The sequence below is a fragment of the Sturnira hondurensis genome, unplaced genomic scaffold (assembly GCF_014824575.4).
Source record: "Sturnira hondurensis isolate 20B ecotype Veracruz unplaced genomic scaffold, ASM1482457v3 Scaffold0018725, whole genome shotgun sequence".
Classification (NCBI taxonomy): domain Eukaryota; kingdom Metazoa; phylum Chordata; class Mammalia; order Chiroptera; family Phyllostomidae; genus Sturnira; species Sturnira hondurensis.
This window is the reverse complement of record NW_028091356.1, coordinates 315,975-331,338: the sequence shown is the minus strand read 5'-3', so window position 1 is coordinate 331,338 and position 15,364 is coordinate 315,975. Positions and strand designations below refer to the sequence as shown.

Genomic DNA, 15,364 nt, shown 5'->3' with positions numbered 1-15,364 from the left:
GGTTTGGCACACAGTCGGCAATCAATAAGAGGTTACTGAATTGCTCTGCATTCCCATGATGCAATCTGTTCCCCCAGAGACCATGAGCTTCTCAAGGGCAAGGCCCAGGCTGCACGCTCGGTCCAAGCACACGGCAGTGTCAGTCACACGAGAAGAGGTACCCCTGCTGCTGATGCACCACCCCACAGCTCCCTTGGATTCTCACAACAGCCATGGCACCTAACCAGGGTCGGGTTAGCGGACCCATTTTACAGGGGGTAAAACTGAGCCGCAGGGAAGAAGGGCGCTCCTTAAGATCTCAAGCTGGAAGTGGGAGAGCTATGCTGTGTGTCACAGCCTCTGTGGAGAAGGTTGGGGTCCCCCTCCCCTAACCGAGGACCCTCAACAATGGACCCCCAGTTAGTGCGATGGGAGGGGCAGCACAGATTGCCAGGGCCAGCATTTTGTTGTGCACCAGTACAATTTCCAAAGAAAGTTTTAGGCAGTCCATTACTGTAGCCCCCTGCCCAGACTGCTTCACCAGCACTCAAATCTAGCCTCCCTCTCAAAAGTCCCACTACAACATCCACTCCAAAGGGGCACAAAGCCAAATGGAGAGGTCGGGAGCTGCAGGTGGGAGAAAGACAGGGAGGAAGAAAGAAATTATATTAAAACAACTTCCTTGTTAAAGGAAAGACAAGAGGGGGAAGAGCAGTGGAAAAGGAAATACCACTACAGAGACATTGCAAATCATAAGGGGGACAATGAGCACGCGAAAGTGTGCAAGAAAGTGTGCCTGAGGATGCACCAAACTGCGAGTGTGCATACAGTGCGCATCCCTTCCTGGATGTGCACAGCATCACTGTGGGAGCACAAGCACAAAGCAGTGCATGGCATGCAAGCACAGCAGATTCCCGACCTCTGGCTGCCATGCAGCCCAAGTGTGCAAAAAACTGGGCAGGAAGGCGCGCGCGCGCGCGCGCGTGTGTGTGTGTGTGTGTGTGTGGCCTGTGCCTGGGGCTGCTGATGTGGGAGGGCTGTGCTTGGGGAGTTACACCTGCTCCTTCTTGAGGCCCTAGGCTCATTCATATAATCAGTAAAAAACTGGGATTTTCTTGCTCCCTGAATGAAGAGTTAACAAGGAGCCAAGCATACAATTTCCTGAGATTTCCTTTCAGAACCCTCCTCTGGATCCCATCAGATCCCTGCTGTCCCTCCAAGGATCCCGCCGCAGGTCCTTTCCCTTCTCAGGGGATTCCTCCCCAACAAAGACCCCACTGGAAGTACCACTGGGGCTCCTTTTCCAGGCCTCTCACCCCCATGCACTTCCTGGATTCTCTGGCCAGATCCCACACCAGGTCACTCTGGATCCCCACCCTTGTCTGTTCAGTAGCCAAAGTAGAGCCTTTATCACCAACAGTCAACAGTCCAGCCTCCCAGCTCTGCCTCGCTGCCCCCAGGGGAGTCCAGAGGATTCCCCTCACACTGGCAGCCTCCCTTCCGTTTCACAGCTCACACAGGGGCAGGACTCCCACCCTCCAACCTGTTCCAGCTCTTGGGGGGGATGTTGAAATAGGGAGAAAGGCCAGCCCCTCCCCCACCCTGGGGTGGAAGAACCTGAGGGGCAGCATTCCAGAGAAATGGAGAGGGGCCCTTGCAGAGGGGTGTGGAGACACCAAGGGACCGGTGAGAGACACCACAGAGAGATCCGGGAAGGGGGACTCAGATGTGGGCGGGGACCACAGAGAGCCCTGAGGAGGGAGCACAGAGAGACCCGGGGAAAGAGAACAGAGAGACCTAGGGAGGGAAAGCAGAGAGACCCTGAGATTGCGGGAGAGGGGGAGGGGAGAGAGGGAGTTTGGGAGGCAGTGACACAGGGAGACAGATACAGAGACGATGAAGGGCAGAGATAGAGACCGAGACACAGAAGGAAAGAGGAAAAAGAAGCGGAGAGAGAAACGTGGGCACCGCGATGAGGGCCAGGGCACACCAGAACGGGACGGGACACGGGGCGGTGACTGAGTGAACTTTCCGGAGCTGGTCCGAGTGGACACGTCCTCCCGGGACAGGGCGCTCCAGGGCCGTCACGACGCTGCACTGGGGTGGGGGTGGGCCCAGCATGCCCCGGCCCCTCACCAGCGCGCGCTGGCGATTGAGGGGGGGTGACGGCACCAAACTCGCGCCCCGCGCACCCCGGGACCGCACGTGCGCCGAGGCCGCGAGAGAGACTGGGGCGCGTCAGCTGCGGATCCCCTGCCGGCTGGGAGGGGGCGCCGGTGCGGCGGGGGCGGGGGCGCGGCCTGGACCCGCCCGGGGTTGGGGTTGGGGGTTGTGGGAGGTGGAGGGCCGCCCCCGGAGCGCGCCGGCGCTGGTAGAAGGGGGAGGTGGGGTTGGGTCGAGGAGGGGGAACACAAATGCAAAAGGGAAACTTTGCTGGGGAGGGGGGGTTCGGATTGCGGCTCAGGTGCTGCGGGGAGGCCGGTCTAGGCGGGGGAGGGCGGCAAGGGGCCGGCTAGCTGGCAGCGGTGGGGGGCGCGTCTGCCGTGGGGTGAGCGCGGGGAGGAGCCGCCGGGTTTGGCGGGGGGGCTGCTGAGCAGAGGCTGCGGGCGCGGCAGGTGGGGGCGCGGCCCGGCCTCAGCGGCGCCCCTAGCCCCCCGGGACCGCCCCCAGCTCCGTTGGGTAGACGCGGGAAGAGGGCGGGGGGAGTGGAAAAGGAACCGATGCGGAGGGGATTGGAAGGAAGGGGGCTCGGGGGTCACTCACCGCCTCTCCAGGGGCCGTCGGACCGCATGTCCCCCGCAAGCCGCTGGGGCCGCTGGGGCCGCTGCTCCCTCTCTTCTGCCGCCGCCCGGGGTTCCCACTCCCTGGAGCTAGAGCCAGAGCCCGAGCTAGAGCCGGAGCCGGAGCTGGAGCCGCCGCCTCTGCCGCTGCCACCGCTACCGCTCCCGCCGCTCCCGCGCCAGATCCAGCCGCGCGCCCCTGCTCGTGCCCGGGCCCGCGCCCGCGCCCCTGCCGTGCTCGTCCCCGGCGCAGCCCCTCCCCTCGTGCACTCTCGCTCTTAGAACCGCGGAGCCAAGTAGGCCCAGGGAGGCCACAACCCAACCCTGACTGCACACCGACCGGAGCTCCCTGTATTGAACCAGAACCCCAATAATGAGCATGTACAGGCCCAAACTTCCATACGAAGTCCAGATCCTGTTAGCAGACTTCCCGGTTCTAATATGACCCCCCAAAAATAGTGATGTGAACCCAATACTACCCCATTGCCTCCCGATACTGATCTTAATCTAATGTTCGGCCACCCCCAAACTCAAAATTGAGTTTAAACCCCTCAGTCTGCCCTGAAATCGGCTCAGGTAATGATTTAAATCCGAAGCCCCATATTGAGCCCAAAAAACGATTCTGACTCTAAATCTCCTTGTCACCTCTAACTACTAGCTTGATAGGACCAATCTGGTCCTTAAATGGACCCCAGCACTAATACTGAACCCCCAACACTAAATGAACCATAATATCCAATAGCTGTTATGAATCCCAGTACTTTCTGCTGAACCCCAAACCTTACATAAAACTCCCAATCCCAATCCCAGATCAATGCCAACACACTTCCTAAATTGGGATCCCCAATTTCTGAATTGAGATTGGGTCACCAGAAAAGAACCTAATACAAATCCTGACCTCAAACCACACCCATCCTTGGGGCCATTTAGGACCCTAACTTGACCCAACTCTAGTGATAATCTTGGAACCTAAGATTAATGAGACAGGCCTTGCAGAAACCCCATGCAAATCCACTTCACCCCCATACTCACCCCCTACTTCTCTGACACAAGGTCAGCCCCCAGTGGAGGCTTGGCAACACCCCAATATTTACGTCAATTTCACCTGGGAAGCTAAATCAAATCTGGAATTGGCCCTTGAGTTCAAGACTTGGTAATGTCCACCAAACCTGATAGAAACCATGGTATTGAGTTTCTCACTCCACAAACCAAAGTCATATGCTGACCCTGTAAATTTCTGGGCTAAACCAATCATTTACGTGCAGATTTATTCTGTCCTAACTCATAGGAACTTGATGAACTCCGAAGCTAGAGTCACACCTTGGTACCAAAGCCTCCAGCTTCTGACCCACCTTCCTAGCCCATGCCACCAGCAAACGGGTCCTCTCCTACCCACCCCTGGGGGAAAGATGGGGAACCTACCCCTACTGCCCTAGGTCAGGTGAGTGACTGATCTATGGGGCCTTTCTGATATGTTTGTTGAGTTTGGGAGGTCAGAAAAGAAATGAAGTTTGGAATTGCTGAAGCCCCTGGATTCAGGGATTACAGTGTAGTGTACAGGGCAGGGGTGCAGGCGGTTTTTAAGGATCCAGGCTGAGGGGTCAAGTTCTGATCATTACCTAATTCACTGCCTGCTTTTGCCCAGGACTTGGATTCAGCAACAGTGCGTGTGCGCCCCCTGGTGTGCAAGAAGGGGATGGGACTGGCTCCAGCGACTGGGCAAACAAGTAGATCCTGAGGCCAAAGGGATCAAAATGAATACTCCCAGTCAGTGGTGTTTTTACCCAATGGTAATTTTGGTGTACTGTGGGGGGAACTATTGAAAGTTTTATGCAGCTTTATACATTTTTGCCAGTGTTTCAGAATTTAGGCCAGATGTAGGTTTTTGTTTCAGGGCTCCCCGCCGCCCTCTTCCAATTTAACAAAGTGCGCTTTTCAGCGTACTTCAGTTATGCCTGCTCATGGCTGACTTGTGAAAACAGTCCTTCCCCTTGGCTGCGATGGTCTGGACTCTCCTCACTGACCACCCTGTCTCAGTCTCCTGTGCCATGTCCTGCTCCTCCCCACAGCTGTCCTCGCTGCCCCTTCTCCCTCTCGCCCACCCACGACCATGTATCGTTGACTTCCCAATCTCTATCTCCAGTCTGGGCCTTCTGAGCCGAGGACCCACATAACCAAGAACCTCCTTTATACCCCTCTCTGCCTGTCCCTCGGTAGGCAGAACTTACCCTCTCTCCCACCTCGACCTACCGGGCTTCACTGGTCCCCAGCTCAGGCAGCAGCAACCTCGTTCACTCAATTGCTGGGCCAGGAATACCTTCTCTCCAGCGTTCCCATCACATTAGTCACAAATCCTGCAAACCTTGAAAAAACAGAGAAACTAGAGACCATGTGGCCCTGTGAGGAACACATCAGACAGAGGAAGACGGAGGAGCGGGGAGAGAAGGAGAAAGAGGAGGGGAGGGTGGGGGGAGGGGAGAAATGGAGACAGTCAGACTTTGAGGTTTCAGACCACACAGAACCAAGTCGGTCATAAACTCTCTTGCCCAGGGTCCTAGAAGGAGACTTAAGACCCCTTAAGACTTGCTCTGTGTTGAGTGGGTTTCAGTGCCTTGAAATCAAAGGTACCTGTTTAGAACCCTTACTTCCTCCCAGAAGCCATCTCTAACCCCTGGCTGGGTTGGGGGCTTACCTGCTGAAATTCTGAGCATTGTGTCACCGCTACCTGTGTCTGTCCCCCATCCCCACACACTGTGGCTTCCTTGAGGGCAGGAGGGACCAGCCTGCCTTGTCCACTGCCATATCCCAGTGGCTAGCATGGGGACCTGCCGCACAACAGGTGCTCAATACATACACGTTAAAGGCATGAACAGGTAGCTTTCACCCTTCTATGCTCAGGGACCCACCAGACGTAAATGACAGGTGGGGAAAAGCCCCTTGACCGAGCCTCAGCGCTCACCCGCACCTGGGGCTTCTGTAGGCCTGGCCTGAGCTGAAGAGGGGCTGTGGCATCTTCAGACTTGCGTGTCTGCTAGCCTGGGATCTCAGTAGGTCCGTGGCTCTGGCGGCCCGGCTCCCTCTGCCCAGCACTGCTGCTCTGGGAACATAATACTTAGAAGGGCGATGGGCCAGGGGGGACCTTACACTCCTGGGGATGAAGTGGGCAGACCCATCCACTGCTGTGCTGACCGGGCTCTTGCTTCAACCCCCATGCGACACAGGCGTCTCAGAGCTCCACCCATTGGTCCCTAGGCCCTGCTCACTCATCTTTCGGTACCACTTGTGGTCAAGTGTTTGCCGAGGCAGAGTGCTAGAACACCCATGAGCAGGCCGCCCAGGTCTCAGCATGCCCGTCAGCTGGAACTGGACACAAGGGCAAGGCAAAAAGCCAGAGGCCCAGGCCCTGGGAACCACACAGAAAATAACTTCAGGTGGCCGAGCCTGCCTGTGTATGACGACCTGGAGGGGGAGGAGCCAAGGCTTTGTTCAGACTGCCCAGCTCTGACCACCGGGTCCGTGTGGGTCTGACCTGCCGTCCTGCTCCTGGGGCCCAGGGGGAGGGATGTCCTTGTGCTCATCTGTGAAGGCCGGGCAGTACCATGTGGCAGTTCTGTGGCTGCCATGTCCTGGCCCCAGGGTGCGGGGTGAGGGGACAGCCAGATGTCAGCTCCTCCTCACCGTTCACCCTTTGTCCCCTAGGCCCACTGGACGCTGCCCAAACTCCTCATGTAAATACATCGCTTGGTCTAAATCAAATTAAATTCAGCTTGAGTCCCTACCCTGACCAGATTGGCAAGAATTCCACATCACTCACAGCCCTCCTTCACTTCCCTCCAGTTGTCCAAGGACTCCAGGGCTCACGCAGCCCCAAAGGTGGTCAGTCTGTGCTCCACAGCCCTGTGGACAGAGGCCAAGGTCTTTTTTGGATCATTGCTGCTGTCGCAGACATTAGCTGTCACTGTCATGGGGCTTCCACTGTTTGTCCCCCATCTGCTGGACCTCATTTGTCCAGCTGGGTCCTTAGGAAGGGGACCCCCCTACTCTTTTCAGCCCAAGCTTGTTCGTTCTTTCATTCGTTCTTCCTTCCTCCCTTCCTCTTCCTTCCTTTCAGATTTCATTTATTTATTTTTAGAGAGAGGAGAAGGGAGGAAGAGGGGGTGAGAAATATCAATTAGAGAGAGGGGAACATTGATCAATTGCCTCTCATACACCCCTCGATTAGGGACTGAACCCGTAACCCAGTCACGTGCCTGACAAGGAGGGAATCAAACCAGCGACCCTTTGGTTTGCGGGACAATGCCGGACCAACTGAGCCACACTGGTCAGGGCTCATCCCAGGCTCTTTCAAGGCGGCCATGCCTATGGACCTGCAAAGTGGCAGGCCTTAGCCTCTAGCGTATGTAGTGACCCACAGCCACCTTCCTGGGGGCCATGTCGGGGTGGGGTGGGGAGGGGAGTGTCTGCTCTGCCCTCAGCTCCACGCCGGACAGCCGCCGACGTCCTCAGATGCAGTGGGGCTCTCCCTCTTCGCACTCAGAAGGGGCTCTGACACCAGGAAGGCGGAGCCGTCTGTGTGCCTTCTCAGGTGCGGGGTGGGAGAGAGAAAGGCCCAATCTCGGAGGACAAAAGCCTGATCCTTCCTGAGTCACAGGGTGGGGGTGGGGGGGAGGAGACAGGAGTTAATTTCTCAATAGGACACTCTGTTGGTGACTCCAGCTCAAGCTTGTCTGAGAAAACAGGAGCCACCGGAGAGGACTTCCTCACCGCCCCTACTGCCAAACCTACCCGCGTCTACTCTCTCCTCTCTGGTTCCCAGGAGGGTGCGCCCCACCACAGCGGGGGCTGGTCCCCAAGATGGTTTGTTTGGGCTCCTCCAGAATTCCGCTTTTCTCCCTTCGCCCCTCCCCTCCTCTTTGCTATATCATTCCCATATGCTCATAGTTAGTCTTAATTCTTCCCCATCCTAGAAAATAATCTGCTTCCTTGACCCACCCCCCACCTCGAGTGGGGAGAGACTGAGCATTTCTTACCTCTTCTCATGACAAATCCAAGAGCTGTTTATATGTGAAGCCTCCACTCTCTCATCCCCTGCCCACACCCAGCCCATGACAACCACGCTCCGTGGAAGCTCCTCTCCGCGTGATGACTATTCAACTCTGTTTGGCCAAATCTAATGGCTGTGCCTCTGTTTTCCGCTTAGTGGACTTCTCAGTGGCTTTTGCTACTTCCTGCCATCTGCCTGGGTTACTGCAGTGCCAGAGAAGGCAGACCATCTCCTGCAGGCCACCCGGAGCACCCACTCCGACCGTCACCCACGGGGCCTTGGCCCCTGCCCTAACCACGCCTTTGCTGCTTCCCACCTTCCTTGTGGAATCCCAAGATAACTGTTCAGTCTCATCGGACTTCTTTGCTGTTGGCCTCTTTGTGTTCTCCTAATGTATCAGCTCCCTCCTTCTGTCTTCTTGTCCAACTTAGATGCCAAGGCCCAGCATTTCAATAACTAGCTTGATAATATCCCAAGCCCCTTGGCCTCTCTGCCTTTTGGTCTCATCTGTCTGGCAAATTCCCAGCTTGGATGAGGCCTCCCACCTGCCTTCTTGTGCCACGCTCAAGGACTCCGCAGGTCAGACTGACATTCCCGTAACTCACAGCCATGGACTGCAATGGGGCCCTGGACATGTTTCTCCAGTCGGCTGGGAAGGCCGCTCTCCTCAGTGGCTGTGTCTAACCTTCCTCTTAACCTTCCATTGCCTCAGTGGTAGTGTGACCTGGCCTCCTCCGTTGTAAGGAGGGTGAAAGCCACCAGCTGGGAACTCCCCCGGTTACCCACTGGCACATTCACACACTTCCCTACATCTGTCCCCTCTCCTGAAGCATAAGAAAAGTGCCCCGCCTCCTGTCTCAGGCAGTGCTCCTCCCATCCCAGATCCCTAGCCCCTCCTGCTTCTCAGGTGCCTGGCTCTACCCACAATCCCTTCCCTCTCTGAGCATTTGATCCTGCCCTCTCAGTTGGATTCTTCCCGTCCTCCTGCTCCCTGCAACCTTAACTCCAGCTTCCATCCCCACTCGTGGTCATTACGGCATTCCTGTTCACGCCCACATTCAGTCAGATGTGGCTTCCGCCTCTCACAGCTGCCCCCAAACGTGATGTTGGAGCTATGACCTCCATGTCTCAAAATTAGATGGGCATTTTTTTTCAGTATTTATTTTTTAGACTTTCAACAACTAAAACACTAGCTTCTTTGACCTCCTTGGCACCATCCTCTCCTGGATTGGTCTTTTAACTCCTTGGTCTCCTCCTCAGTCTCCTCCACACGGTCACCCTCCCCCACTCAGCCTTTAAATGCTCCTGTTTCTCAAGGCCCATTCCTAGGCTGTGGCACTCTCTCACCGTGGACTTTCTCCTTGGTGATCTCATCCTGCCCATGGCTTTGATGGCAATGCACGTGGTGATGATTCATGCCCTTCTGTCTCCAGCCTGGAGAACTTCCTACCTAAGCTCCTGACCAGCCGGAGCCTGGCCCACTACCTAGTGAACATCTCTCCCTCGGCGTCTCCAAGGCACCTCAACCCCAACGTGCCCAAGACCTAACTCATGGTCCTCCCTCTGTGACACCGTCCCAGTGTTCTCTGCCTCAGTGAATTTGCCACCTAATCGGCAAACCCTGGGAACCGTCACCACATCCAGTCCCGCTAATTGTGCCTCCAAAGCATCTCTTTGATCTGCCCCCTCCTCCTCATCTCTGCTGACACCTCACTGGTCCAAGCTATCATTACTTTTTTTTTTTGCATTTAAAGGAATAAAAATAGAAGGAACACTTACTTTAAATGTAAAAATATTAGAAATTCTCTGAAAAAAAAAACCCCAGGGGAGCAAATTAATTCCTAAAAAAGAGGGTTGCATCTTGGTGGTCGCGTTTATTGGAAGGGTTGGAGAACAATAAAAATGCTACTTCAGAATTTGTTAGTTGTCTGCAAATCGACTGATTTCAGGAGTGGAAGAATCCTTAGTCTTTTAGTCTTTAGTCTTTCTTTTTTTTAAAATTTTATTTTAAAATATTTTATGTATTTATCTTTAGAGGGGAAGGGAAGGAGAGAGGGAGAGAGACATCAATGTATGGTTGCCTTTCATGCGTCCTCTGCTGGGAGTTGGCCTGCAGGGAACTGGCCTGCAACCCAGACATGTGCCCTGACTGGGAATTGAACCACGATCGTGTGGTTCGCAGGCCAGTGCTCAATCCACTGAGCTACACCAGCCAGGGCATTAGTCTTTTCTTAAAACTTTATTTATTTATTCTTTTAGAGAGAGGGAGAGAAATATCAATGTGAGAGAAACATCGATTGGTTGCCTTCCGAAGGCACTTGGACCAACCTGCAACCCCGGCATGTGCCCTGAGTGGGAATCGAACCAGAGATCTTTCCAATTGCAGGATGACGCCCGACCAACTAAACCACACCAGCCAGAAACTTGGCCATTTCTTAATATCAAAGTTTACAGCCTTAGCTGGTGTGGCTCAGTTGGGTTGAGCACCGGAAGGTTGCAAACTGGAAGGTTGCAGTTTTGATTCCCGGTTAGGGCACATGCCTGGGCTTCTGTTCAGTCCCCTGGTCCGGTTGGCCACACCTGCAAAGCAGTTGATGTTTCTCTCTCACATCGATGTTTCTCTCCCTCTCTCCATCCCTTCCCCTCTCTCTAAAATCAATAAGTATGTCCTCTGGAAAGGAAAAATGACACAGGTTTCTCTTTTGAATATCTTCTACATTTAAAGAAACAACCATACAAAGTCTCCTACTTTTTGTAGAGGATAAATTCCTTGTTTCATCCAGCTCTCAGTGAAGGGATAACTAGTACAACATCATCTCCTTGGAAAATATTCCATTGGAATTTTCCATTTTGTTGACTTATATATCTTTTCACATGTTTCTTCCCCAATTTCTACAGTAGGCACAGGTTCTTCCACATCTCCCTATATCACATTTAAATGTTGGTTATAAGCATGTAATTTACCTCAAAGCTGCCATTTTTCATTTTCACATAAATTTGCTCACCCAGGCTGAGACTGAGGAGACCCAGGGTCTCTGCTACCATGTTGGTGGTTTGTTGCTGGTCCAGGTCTTCCTCCACATTTCGAACCTCTACTAGTACCTCTCATCTGGGCTCCTGCAGAGCCTCCTAACCGATCTTATTGGTCCTTCTGCCCTTCTCCAGGCTTATCAAGTCCCCTTTGAAACCCTCTGATGGCTTCCCCGTTGCCCCAGGATAAAGAGCCAGCTCCTTGACTCCTTAAACGCCTTCCTTTGCCTACCTTCTGTCAACATTTAGCACCACGCTCCCCCCTCCTGAGTTCCCTCCAGCTTCCTTTCAATTCCTCAAACACACACGTGCCCCCACCCCACCCCAGCCACCGGGCCTCCGCGCTTTCTTTCTAGAGGACTCTCCACCCCACTCACTTCACATTTCAGTTCATCTTTCACTTTTGGCTCAAACATTACTTCTTTTGGGCAGCCTTCTCCAGCCCTCTGTCGAGATTAGCGTTGTTTGGTGGACATTTTCACAGAGCCCTGTTTCTTCCACGTGTAATTGCGCACAGGTATCTCTCTGGGGCCCCAGCCCGGTGTGGAAGGTGGTGGAGTCCACGGCGGTTCCATGTGGGCAGCAGGCTCCAGTAGTGTTGTGGGGGGCTCTGGGCAGGGGCTTGGAGCAGCATAGGTGTGTATCCCGGACACCTCCAGGTTTCCAAGGACTCCTCGTACCCTCCCAACACCACTGAGGCCACAGTCAGGACAGACCAGCTGCTGGCAGCGGCCTGGCCTCTGGAGATATACAGGCTTGGTCTAAATTATGCCCTTGGCCCTTAATACCTGTTCAGTCTTGAACAAGTTACTGCTCTCTCTAAGCCTCAGTTTCCTCTTTTGTAAAAGGGGGCTCCTGCCTGCTGCAGCATCGTAAGAATGACAACACGAAATTGTGTTTGTGAAGAAAGAGCTTTACCAGAGCTTTTCTTCATAGGTTCTTGAAAATAGAAGCCATTTGATGATTATTAGAATTAGCATAATTAAACCTCTAATAGCACAGGCTTGGAGGGCCATTTAAAAGCTAATCCCAATGGGCCCCATTTCCTGGTAATCCTCAACAAGTGTCTCAACGAGAGTCCGATTCATCGTCCATCAACCTGCTGCACTTCCTTACGCCCGATCCAGCTTCCCGCTGCCCCCTCCCCAACCTTCCTCTGCTGCTCTCTAGGAGCCTTCAGCCCCTTCGGGTCCTTCCTCTAGTCCCTGCCTTACTGAGCACCCAGCAACAGTCTCCAGGGAAGCTGCCCCCCTCCCAGCCACAGAGTGAGGAGGAGGGGCAGAGCCTTCTGTGCTCTCAAAAGCCACTCCCAGATCATTATTCCTTCAGCCTCATGGAAAAATCCCTGCTCATTTAAGACTCATGCCATCTGGCTCTTGCAATTCATTCATTCAGTCAAGATTTATCGAGTGTTTCCCCCTCTCTTGCTCTACTTTACTTTCTTTCAGAAAGGATTTAGGCGACATAAAAACATGCAGGGCAAAGGTCCGTGGTACATAGTAGGACTCTCTCTGCATTTGTAAATAAATGAATACATTAAAAAGCATGACACAGATGTTCACTTCCCCCCAGTCCCCCCTTCAGGTGGGTTTCATCTAACACACACAGAGAAGTAGCAGGTTCGGTCTTAGACCTGCCCTGAGTTCTGAGTTGTTCAGCTGGGAGCTGGTCCACTATTTTAAGTGTTCTCATTTCCCCAGGGGACCATGTGTCACAATGCTGGCCACCACCTGGAGTCTGCGGTGTAGATCCCACAAGAAAACTTCATTTTCTCCCCCTGAACCCCAGAAAAGAGGCAAGTGTGGAGTGGGCCCTCTGCGCCTCCACCACGGCCCCTTTTTGTCCTCTCCAAGACCATCTTCAGAGGCTGGGCTGCCGTGTGGGACACTTCCATGAAGAGTAAGGCAACTCACAAAGGAATTACAAGGTAGAAAGAGACAATTATAGTTGGGTAGTAACTGGGATTTCCTCAGGGACCGAGGAGAAAAGTATCTCCAGAGTCAAATGCTAAAATCACTCTCCTGTCCTCCATTATTCGGCTTTCTCCGCACTGCACCCTCTGTCAACACCTCCTGGCAGCCCACTTTCAGAGAATTCTCTCTCTCCTCCGCAGGGTGGGGTGTATCTGCTGGGTCACATTCAGTTCCCCAAGTCAAGCTAACTCATGAGTCATATCCTCAGGGCTCACTTTTGCATCAGCACCTCCTCCCACAGGTCACACGCCGGGGGAAGGGCCTTGCCACCCTATGTCCCATCCTTCAAGGTGTGTTTCTCTTCCTCAAGAACTTTCTTTTCAATATTCAATATCCACAGTGTTTTTTTTTTTTTAAATATCGAACCTGCCAAACAAATACACTCATACCCATAACTCAAAGACAGACATTACTGTTTAGGTCTAGTACATGCTAAAGCCATATTGAGAAAGGAAATAATTCCTTAACTGCCTCCAATTAGCAGTGATTCTTCCCCTTTCCTTGGGAATTCAGTAAATCCGATTACTGGGGCGAGGGTTAGAATGTTCCTTTCCTGATCCCCTTTGGGATATGTTCGAATAAGAATATGGTCAGAGTCCCTTTAACGACTTCTCAATGATGCTCACAGGAGAGGCTTTGATTACTTGACTTTAGGAAGCCTTGATTACATTCTAGCCAAGAGCTAATATCAATTGAGGGGGAGAGAAAGGAGATGACCTACTCTCCCCATTAAGTAAGCTTAAAGGTAAGTGTATGAAGAAACTGAGAAAAAAAAAAGGAAAAACAAGAACAGTAATTAAGAGTGTGATACTGGCATAAGGATAGACATACAAATCAATGGAACAGAGCTGAGAGTCTAGAAATAAAGCCTTACCTTTGTGGTCAATTGATTTTTGACAGAGGTGCCAAGGTAATTCAGTGGGGATAGGGTAGTTTTTTCCAACCAATCGTTCTGGCACAACTGGATACCTATATGCAAAAATGCTAATTTAGACCCCTACTCCATGCCACATTAAAAAATTAACTCAAAATGGCTCATAGATCTAAATGAAAGAGTCAAAACAATAAAATTCCGAGAAAACACAGGCGTAAAACCTCATGACCTTCAGTTGGCACGAGTTCTTAAACACGACGCCAAAAGCGCGAGTAATGTGAGAAAAGAAACAATAAATTGGGCTTCATAAAAATCAAAAACTTTTCAATTAAAAAAGAAAAAAACACCACTAAGAAAGTGAAAACAAGTCACAGAGGAGAAAATTTTGGTAAATCTTATGTCTGATAAAAGGATTTGCATCCAGAATATATAAAGAACTTAACTTTTATAACTCAATAATAAGACAAATGACTCAACTTAAAAATGGGCAAAAGAATTAAACAGACACCTCACCAAAGGCATATGTGAATGGTCAAAAGCACACGAAAAGATGCTCATCGTCCGTCTGCAAGGAAATGCAAATGAAAGCCGCCGCGGCCCCACTAGAATGGCGATGATAAAAGAGACAGGCAGTAACAAGTGTTGGTAAGGATGTGGAGACACTGGAGCCTCACACATTGCTTGTGGGAATGTGAAATGGCGCAGCACTTGGAAAAACAGTTCGGCAGATTCTCAACCTAAATTTACCACGTGATCCAGCAATTTCACTTCTAGGTGTCTGCCCAAGAGAAGTGGAAACATATGTTCTACAGGAGGACTTATACGTAAAAGTTCATAGCAGCAGTATTCATAATAGCCAAAAAGTAGAAACAACTCAAATGTTTATCAGCTGGAGAATGAGTAAGTAAAATGCAGTCTAGCCATAGAGAAGACTACCGTTTGTTGATAAAAAGGAATAAACTACTGATAGCGTCTACAGATGAATGTCAAAAACATAAAACTCAGTGAAAGAATCCAAGCACAAAAGACCACATATTGCATGATCCCATTGATATACAATGTCTGGGAAAAGCAAACCTACACCAGACAGAAAGCCATTGCAGTGGGGCCTGTGGGAGTGTAGAGTGACTAGGAAGGAGCTTGGGGGTTCTGTTTTAGCTGATGGAAATGTTTTGTGATGATGTTGCACAATGTTGTGCATTTACTAGAAATCATTCAAGAATCCACTAAAAAACAACAACAACAAAGACACCAGGATAGGAAAGAGATACACGCAACTGAAGGCGACGCTGGTATCCAAGGGTACAACATGGTAGAGGTGGGCTCTAAATTCGGCTGAGCTTCCTGGTAGCCAAAGGAAAAAAGGAAACATCACTGAATATGGAACTCATACTGTCATTAAGATTCAAAACAAAATGAAACGAACCAGTTGCTCAAGAGAGGCTTTGCTGTTTACAGTCCTCAGACCTGAGAAAATTTTTTTCTAGTGAAAAGACAATATATAAATTAGTCAACATGCTGCTTACTATACTACAGTCAATCTAATTTCCAGGGTTTTTTTTTGAAAGTTTCATATGTCCTTCATTGTCAGTGGTAGAATTAGGCTAGAGTTATGCTGTCCAATAGGTATATACTATAAAATAATTAAAATTAGTTAATTTCAAAAAAAAAATGTGGTTTCTCA

The 15,364-nt window shown here is 51.6% G+C and overlaps 1 protein-coding gene across 7 annotated transcripts in view; it reads right to left on the bottom strand.

Annotated features, from left to right (window-relative positions):
- Positions 1-2,930, bottom strand: part of PTPRF (protein tyrosine phosphatase receptor type F) — an 81,903-nt gene extending 78,973 nt beyond the window's left edge. For all 7 annotated transcript variants that reach the window (XM_037069646.1, XM_037069650.1, XM_037069647.1 and 4 more), the window contains exon 1: positions 2,743-2,930. The gene's annotated coding sequence lies outside the window, so the exon portion shown is untranslated. The remainder of the gene's footprint in view (positions 1-2,742) is intronic.
- Positions 2,931-15,364: the final 12,434 nt, after the last annotated feature.